We start from the raw sequence: 9,205 nt of genomic DNA, 5'->3' as shown, positions 1-9,205 counted from the left end.
GAGCGAGTGGACAGGGGCCCGGAGAGGACGCCCTTAAAAGTCGTTCTAAGCAGCGGAGCGGAAGGAGTTAAGTCCTTACAAGTCTGGGAGAGTTTTCTGAGGCGCGTTTTACAAGTGGCGGAATTCATGGGGCCACCTATTTAGTCTCTTGGAGGAAAATATAACTCTAGACATAACGCCAGCCTTTTTCTCTTTTGCAGCTTGAAAGGATTAAAATAATTCGCTTTTTTATTTTATGTATTTATTTTTTTTTAGAAGGAGTTTCGCTCTTGTTGCCCAGGCTGGAGTGCAATGGTGGCGCTATCTCCGCTCACTGCAACCTCCGTTTCCCGGGTTCAAGCGATTCTTCTGCCTCAGCCTCCCGAGTAGCTGGGATTACAGGCATGCGCCACCACGCCCGGCTAATTTTGTATTTTTAGTAGAGAAGGGGTTTCTCCATGTTGGTCAGGCGGGTCTCGAACTCCCTACCTCAGGTGATCCGCCCGCCTCGGCCTCCCGAAGCGCCTGGGATTACAGGCGTGAGCCACTGCGCCCGACTTTTATGATACTCAGATGCATGGTTGCTTTTCTCCGGGATTAACCGGGCACAAAGGAGAACGGTGACCGAATGCTCCACCGGACAGGCGCGGAAGTTTCTGGTTACTGTTGTGACGGTAGATCAAGTGTTACCACCCCTGTGTTAGAAACATAGAGAACTGAGGCCTGGAGGAGCAGCAGCAGCAGCGTTCTGGTCGAGCTTAATAGTTTATGAAATCCATAACTTCTACTGTCTTCCTTTTGACCTAGCCAAATCCCACAATCAGTGGAAAAGGCAGAGAAGGGTTTGAATGAATTCTACATTAAGCGGCTTTGGGGGGCACCAAATGCCAGTGAAGGCACATTGGGGAAATTGGAACACGCTGTCCAAAATGATCACCATTGCTACTGCTATTTGGTCTCAGATCACCTTCTTTTCGTCTTTTCCTTTAACACTCGCCTAGAAGACTTTTTGGCTGAGTCTGAAAGATAAACAGGCAATGAGAAAATGTTCTAAAAATAGACTCCCTGGCCCTTGGCCCAGGGTACTTTTATTTTCAAGTTTTTACTGCTGCTTAAATTCTTTCCTTACATAAGAGGTTATGGCAGAGTTTTGGGGGCCAGTATGGGTGTTGGAGGTGGTGGGGGCGATCTTGGGAAACAGTCTTGAAAGAGCTATGTATTTCCAAAATGTCTACAAGTTGGTCGGGTGGGTTACTCACACCCTTCACAAAGCAGGTGGGGGAAATTTCTCTGAAGTAAGAACGCTGGGCTGAGCTTTGTAATCCTTGGTCTAAGAGTTCAGCGTTGTGCTGGAATGCCAAGGTTAGTGCTTGAATGCCCTCTGAGATTGTCATCCCGTCTGCAAAGTAGTTTCAGCAAATTCTAACCAGCCATGTATATTTATGTAAGGAATATTTATTATATTTGTTTTGCTTTTAACCTGATGATTTCACTTTCTGTGATCTGATTGGTTCCTGTCTGTTCTAAGGTCCACCGTTCTAACCTGGCTTGTAAGTCGTTCATGAACTGGCCTCTCCTTATCTCACCAGTCTCATATCTCACTCTGTGTCCCACACTAGACTCCTTGCAGTTCTTGGAACGTGTGCTTCTCAGAACGCGATATGCTCTTTGATATGCTGTTTGCATGATATGCTTTTTCTCTCCCCTTGGATATTCATATGTACTTTACTTTCTGCCTGCCACAGTCACCCCACCTCCTCCTCCAACCTGTCTCCCCAATGCACATGCATGTTATTTTGCCTGACTAATTGTATGCTCAGTCTTCCTGTCTCAGAACAGGCAGTTACTCCTTCAGGAAGTCTTCCTTGAACCCCCATGTCTGGGTTGGACACCCCTCATGTGTCATTTCTACAGAGCCCTGTGCTAACCCTAGAAATGTTTTTTAAAAGATAGGAAAGTACACAGGTTCAACCTGTGGGAACTTGAGGGGTCAAGAAGTCAGGGAACTCCTGCTTCGAACAGCGAAAGGCTGAATAAAATATATCAACAATGGAAGGGAAGAAAGGAGGTCTCCATTTGTGAGATAGGTCAAGGGGACTCAAAAGTATGACATGAATATAAGCCCAAATGGCTAAGGACCAGGGGTGAGTACCCACTCAGTGACTGGGGTTAGTATCTATTCAGGCCTTGAGTTCTACAAAGACAGGGATCTGGACTTGAGATCCCTGCCTAAGGTTGGAACTCTGGAAAGCCTGCCCTTTAGTAACAGGAGGATAGAAAACAGCCTTCTTCACATTGACTCAGGGTCACGGCAAGGAAGCTTGTGGTTTATCGGAGCACTGGATGAATTTTAAAATGTTTTCTATAGAAATGAAACCCCTAGCCTGCCTCTACTATGCATAGGTGTGAGCTCCCAATTGATACCACCCATGTGCTGAGGGAATCCTAATGTCAAGAAAAAACACAAAAAACCTGTTTCAAAGTGGTGAATCCCCTTGGCCCTGTCAGAAGCAAATGTAAAATTCAGTTGTTTATCCTGGTCCCTAGCAGAATAAACAACTCCCATTGAAGTTACAATAAGAAATTTAAGTGTTTTATGATAAATTAAAATATTCTTTATATTATTTTAATTATATTAATTTCTTAAAATTAAGAATTATTAATAATCATTAAGCTTATAATGAAAAATTAAAAACCAGACTAGGAAATGAACCACATGAGGGTGTGAACTGGTAAATGTAATAAACAGGAAAATTAGCCCCTTGAGTATCTGCGACAATAGAACAATTTGAAAAAGAGGACAAAATAGTTATGGTCAAAATACAGAGATAAAATGATAGGACATGGAACTATGAAAAAAGAACAGGTAAAGTTGAAAAAGTACAGATACAATATGTAGAAATAAAAAGTTTAGTCATTTACATTTAAAAAACCTCAATGATTGAAATTCTTTTTTATTAAGGCCATTATATCAGTCAAAAAACTAATAAAAATAGCTCATTGAAAAGGAGAAAGAAAAGTAATGTATTCATCTCCTTTATGAATATATAAATTATTTCTGAAATTTAAAATAATATATTAACAAATAGAATCCCAGCAGCACACCAAAGAATATTACATCATTAATAGATCAAAAGAGAAAAATGGAAAGATCATCACTATATATTCTGAAAAGCCATCAGATAAAATTCGTCATTGAAATATAAACAAACCCTCTGTAACATGATAAAAACAAAGGGTAAAGTCCAGCCCCCAAACCAGTGTTATGCTTAATGGGGAAATACTAGAAACCTTCTAAAGACAGTGCAAGATGTGAATGTCCTTCACCCCTATTCTTTTTAAAAATTACCAATTAGGAGTATGTTTGGCTGAAAGTAATGGAATACCAGACTGTAATTTTTACAGTATCTAAGACTATAAAAGGCTTAAACAAATAAGGATTTGTTTTTCTCACATAAGACATAAGAAGCTTGTATATAGATGGCTATTTTGGGTCACTGCCTTGATAGTTTCAGGGCTGATCAAAGGATATGTGCATTTACTATTTTGATATATATTACAAAATTGCCTTCCAAAGAGATCTCCCCAATTTGAACTATTTCCCATAGTATGACGATTGCCTTTTTCTCTACATTGTTGTCAACACTGGGTATTTTCTATTATAACTTTAATTTAATTTGCTTCTTTTATAGATGAAAAAACCCCTAATCTCAATATTTTGGTTTGCATTTCTTTAATTATGAGTGAGGCTGAACAGAACATCATTATTGGCCACCTTTATGTTTTTATGTATGAAGACTCTGTTACAACATCCCCCAGTTTTCTATTGGCTTGTTTATGTGTACGCGTGTGTATGTGAAAGTAGATGGAATTTTCTTCATGATCATTTAAGTGCTAGATAAGGCTTCAAATTCCATAGTGAAAGGTAACTTGTCAGCTGGGTGTGGTGGCTCCTGCCTGTAATCCCAGCACTTTGGGAGGCCAAGGTGGGCAGATCACATGAGATCAGTAGTTTTAGACCAACCTGGCCAACATGGCGAAGCCCCGTCTATACAAAAAAATACAAAAATTAGTCAGGCGTGGTGGTGCATGCCTGTAATTCCAGCTACTCAGGAGGCTGAGCCATGAGAGTCACTTGAACCTGGGAGGTGGAGGTTGCAGTGACCCGAGACTGTATCACTCCAGCCTGGGTGACAGTGTGTCTCAAAAAAAAAAAAAAAGTGACTTGTGACAAAGTCTGAACCAACTGCAGGGCAGCTTCACACCACATCTGACAATCAGGAGCACTGGAAATTTTTAAAAGATTAAATACACAGGGACAAATTTCCTGTTCACCCCTATCTGTGGTTATTCCAGTATGTGGAATAAAATGCATGACAATGGGAGAGACAGGAAGCCTATGCTAGTCATTAAGCATCTGATGAAGGGGAAAAAAGGGCACTTCCCTTGATTTGGTCAATTTCCCACTACCCTGAATTCAACTTCGCATGGAATTTCACAAGATAATAGCAAGTTAGTTTACAGGATGTTTCACAGAACAGGCTGCTTTGCTGAGACCTCAGAGGTGTCAGTTGAAAAAGACAAATGATTTGCATTTGCCTATTTCATTCCTTAAGGTCAGTGCTAACCATGTCCCTCCTCTGGGAATATTGGAGCCCACAGGGCCTTTAGAGATTATTTACTGCCAAAATGAAGTTCAGAGAAGTTAGGTCACATACTCAAGGTCACATTGCTGGTTAGTGACAGAATAAATAATAGCTAAAACTTGTGCCATGTGCTAGGTATTACTCAAGCATTTTACACCTACCAACTCATGTAATCCTCATATCAATTCATGTGGTAGGAATCTTTAGATTCTACAGAACCTATGTTTTTCAAAGATTTTTGAAAATACATTTCATTTCACAACCCAGTATACTCACACATACAAGTGCATTATAATTGAAAGACAGGTTCCTTAAAAACAATTGTTATGTTTACCGAATGTGATACAAACTGTTATGTTCCCTTTTTCTTTTACTCTTCCTATGTTTCCCTCTTTTGAAAAAAAATGTAGGCCACAACTTATTAAATGAGTCAAGATCCAAAGTTTGATGAAAATACTTATTTATTTATTTATTTTGAGATAGAGTCTTACTTTGTTGCTCAGGTGGGAGTGACGGTCAGCTTCACTGCAGCCTCAGCCTCTCAGGGTCAATCAATCCTCCTGCTTCAGCCTTCTGAGTAGCTGGGACTACAAGTGTGTGCCACCATACTTGCCTAATTTTCCTATCTTTTGCAGAGATGAGGTCTCGCTATGTTGCCCAGGCTGGTCTCAAACTCCTGGGCTCAAGTGATCCTCCTCCCTCGGCCTCCCAAAGTGCTGGGATTACAGGAGTGGGTCACCATGCTTGGCTAGAAAATATTTCTTTAAACCACTCTTCTAACTCACATCTCTGTTTTGAAAATTATTATTGGTTTATATATGTTAATTTTCCATCTACATGCACCACTTGGTGTGTGAAAGAACTGTCAGATGATTTCCATCCAACTTATTTCTGGTCAGTAGATATTCATTGCTCTCTTTGTAGTTAATGTCTAAAGATGGCATCCTTGCCTTGAACACAAATCATTATGCTTTAACCTTAGGAATACCTTAATTCACTTATTCATTCATCTATCCATTCATTCAACAAATATTTCAGCACCTAATCTATGCCAGGCATTGTGCTAAATCAGGAGTTGGCAAACTATGGCTGTCAGGCCCAATCCAGAGTGCCACCTGCTTCTATATATACAATTATATTGGCTCAGCCATGCCCATTCATTTATGTGTTGTCTGTGGCTGCTTTGGGGCTATAGCAGCACAGTTGAGTAGCTGCCCCAGAGACCACGTGGCCCGTGAAGCCCAAAATAGCTCTTTTTTCCTACCTGTCCTCAGGATAGTTCTACTTTTTTTCTACCTCAAAATATTTCTTAATGTGGTCTTTTATAGAAAAAGGTTGCAAACCTTGGTGCTAGATTCTAAAATACAATGGTATCTTAGATTGGTCTCTACTGTCCTAGAGGTTTAAATTGTCCTGCTTAGTTTAAAAAGGTTTGGAGCTTTTTGCCTCCCATGCATTGCCTCAAAAAGCACCTGTTCCCAGTGAATGCTCAGCAGGCGTTTGCTTCTACTAAAATTATTCAGTAGGTCTTGCAGCAGGTATTGGCAAGAAAGCAATATACCTAACAGGTAGAAAAGAGGCATGGTGGCTCATGCCTGTAATCCCAGCACTTTGGGAGGCCAAGGTGGGTGGATCACCTGAGGTCAGGAGTTTAAGACCAACCTGGTTAACATAGCCAAACCCCGTCTCTACTAAAAATACAAAAATTAGCTGGGCATAGTAGCACATGCCCGTAGTCCCAGCTACTTGGGAGACTGAGGCAGGAGAATGGCTTGAACCCTCAAGGAGGAGGTTACAGTGATCCGAGATCGTGCCATTGCACTCCAGCCTGGGTGACAGAGTGAGACTCTGTCTCAAAAAAAAAAAAAAAAAAAAAGCTATTCCTTTAACATAGCAGATTTCATTTTATAGATGCCTATCCTTGTTGCCCATGAGAATTCAGTAGTCCACCTGTTTTGAGTACCGGTTGTGTGTCCCACCTTGTGGGTAAGAAAAAAAAGACATGGTTCTTTGGCATTTCCATTTAAGGTAAGAAAAAATGAGATAAATCCATTTTATTGTAATCCTTACTACCTGTACTTCTGTCTGGGACCTTGGTGTGTACTTGGAAATAATTTTAACTACTGTAGAATCTTAAATGTTCATGTACTGATACCTTTCACCTTCCTTTAGTCACTAATCACTCCCAAGAGTAATTGCTGTGTGCATGAGTTTATAAGTTAATTGTATTTTGCATTCATTCATCAAACTTTTTACTTCTAGTGTCTCCTATGGGGCAGCACCATAGATGTATTAAAGAAAAGACTGGTCCTCCCTGTCTGGTGGAGGAGACATAGAAGTCAACACACAATGATAATGCATTGAATTGACAAAAGATGCTCAGTTTTTCCAGCAGCTTAGAGGAGAGGTACCTAACTGGGTAAGACTTTTTTGGATGAGGCAAGACTGAGCTGACACTTGAAAGAGCTAACTGCACAAATAAGGAGTCATTTGATTTTCCAGAAAAGGGATCAGCATTTGTAAAGTCTAGAGGTGTTTGAAAATCGAGACTTTCAGGGGATAGTAGATATAAAAGCATTGGCCTGTCATCAAAGGTATTTTGTGCTTTGGTTTTAAAAATTTTTAATTTATTCACTGTTTTTGTCTGTTTGTATTGCTATAAAGGAATATCTGAGACTGAGTAATTTATAAAGGAGAGAGGTTTATTTTGGCTCATGGTTCTGCAGGCTGTGTGGGAAACATGCTGCTGGCAACTGCTTCTGGTGAGGGCCTCAGGAAGCTTACAGCCATGGTGGAAGGTGAAGTATGAGCTGATGTGTCACATGGCAAGAGAAGAAGCAAGAGTGAGAGAAAGGATGTGCCTGGCTCCTTTAAACAAACGGATCTCATGTGAATTGTTAGAGTGAGAACTCACTCATTACCTCAGCACCAAGCCATTCATGAGGGATCTGACCCCTGTGACCTGAACACTTGAGGTAGAAACACTGGAAGTCTTGTATCAACATGAGATTTGGAGGGGTCAAAGCATCCAGACCATATCATTCACTTATTTACTTTTGTTTGTTTGTTTGTTTTTGAGACAGGGTCTTGCTCTGTCACCTAGGCTGGAGTGCAGTGACATAATCATAGCTCACTGTAACCTCAAACTCCTGGGCTCCAGTGACTCCTCCCTCCTCAGCCCAGCTCATTAAAAAAAAAAAATTTTTTTATAGACCAGTGTTGCGGGAAGTCAGGGACCCCAAACGAAGGGACCAGCTGGAGCTGAGGCAGAAAAACATAAATTGTGAAGATTTCATGGACATTCATCACTTCCCTAATAATACTCTTATAATTTCTTATGCCTGTCTTTACTTTAATCTCTTAATCCCATTATCTTTATAAGCTGAGAATGTATGTCACCTCAGGATCACTATTGTACAAATTGATTGTAAAACATGTGTGTTTGAACAATATGAAATCAGTGCATCCTGAAAAAGAACAGAATAACAGCGATTTTCAGGGAACAAGGAACAATAACCATAAGGTCTGACTGCCTGTGGAATTGGGCAGAATAGTGCCATATTTTTCTTCTTGTAGAGAGCCTATAAACGGACATGTGCATAGGAGAGATATCACTGAATTCTTTTCCCAGCAAGGAATATTAATAATTAATACCCCGGGGAAAGAATATATTCCTCGGGGGAGGTCTATAAACAGCTGCTCTGGGAGTGTCTGTCTTATGCGGTTGAGATAAGGACTGAAATACGCCCTGGTCTCCTGCAGTACCCTCAGGCTTACTAGGATTGAGAAATTCCAGCCTAGTAAATTCTAGTCAGACCGGTTCTCTGCTCTCGAACTCTGTTTCCTGTTAAGATGTTTATCAAGACAATATCAGCACAATGGGACATAGACCCTCATCAGTAATTCTAATTTTGCCTTCGCCTTGTGATCTTTATTGCCCTTTGAAGCATGTGATCTTTGTGAACTACTCCCTGTTTGTACACCCCCTCCCCTTTTAAAATCCCTAATGAAAACTTACTGGTTTTGAGGCTCGGGGTTGTCGTCATGGTCCTACCAATATGTGATGTCACCCCCGGAGGCCCAGCTATAAAATTCCTCTCTTTGTACTCTTTCTCTTTATTTCTCAGATTGGCTGACACTTAGGGAAAATAGAAAAGAACCTACATTGAACTACTGGGGGCTGGTTCCCCCAATAGACCAGGTCTTGTCATATTGTTCAGCTACTTATTTACCCACTCATTTATTTATTTATTTATTATTAGTGAGAAAAGGTTGTATGGAGCCAGTTAGTTTTTTTTTTTTTTTTTTTTTTTTGAGACCAAGTCTCACTCTGTCACCCAGGCTGGAGTACAGTGATGCAATCTTGGCTCACTGCAACCTCCACTTCCTGGGTTCAAGTGATTCTCCTGCCTCAGCCTCCTGAGTAGCTGGGATTACAGGGTTCTGCCACCACACCTGGCTAATTTTTGTATTTTAGGTAGAGACAGGGTTCCACCATGTTGGCCAGGCTGGTCTCGAACTCCTGACTTCAAGCGATCTACCCACCTCAGCCTCCCAAAATGCTGGGATTACAGGAGTGA

The sequence above is a fragment of the Trachypithecus francoisi genome, unplaced genomic scaffold, assembly GCF_009764315.1.
Source record: "Trachypithecus francoisi isolate TF-2019V2 unplaced genomic scaffold, Tfra_2.0 Contig01579, whole genome shotgun sequence".
Lineage (NCBI taxonomy): Eukaryota > Metazoa > Chordata > Mammalia > Primates > Cercopithecidae > Trachypithecus > Trachypithecus francoisi.
This window is presented reverse-complemented; position numbering follows the sequence as displayed.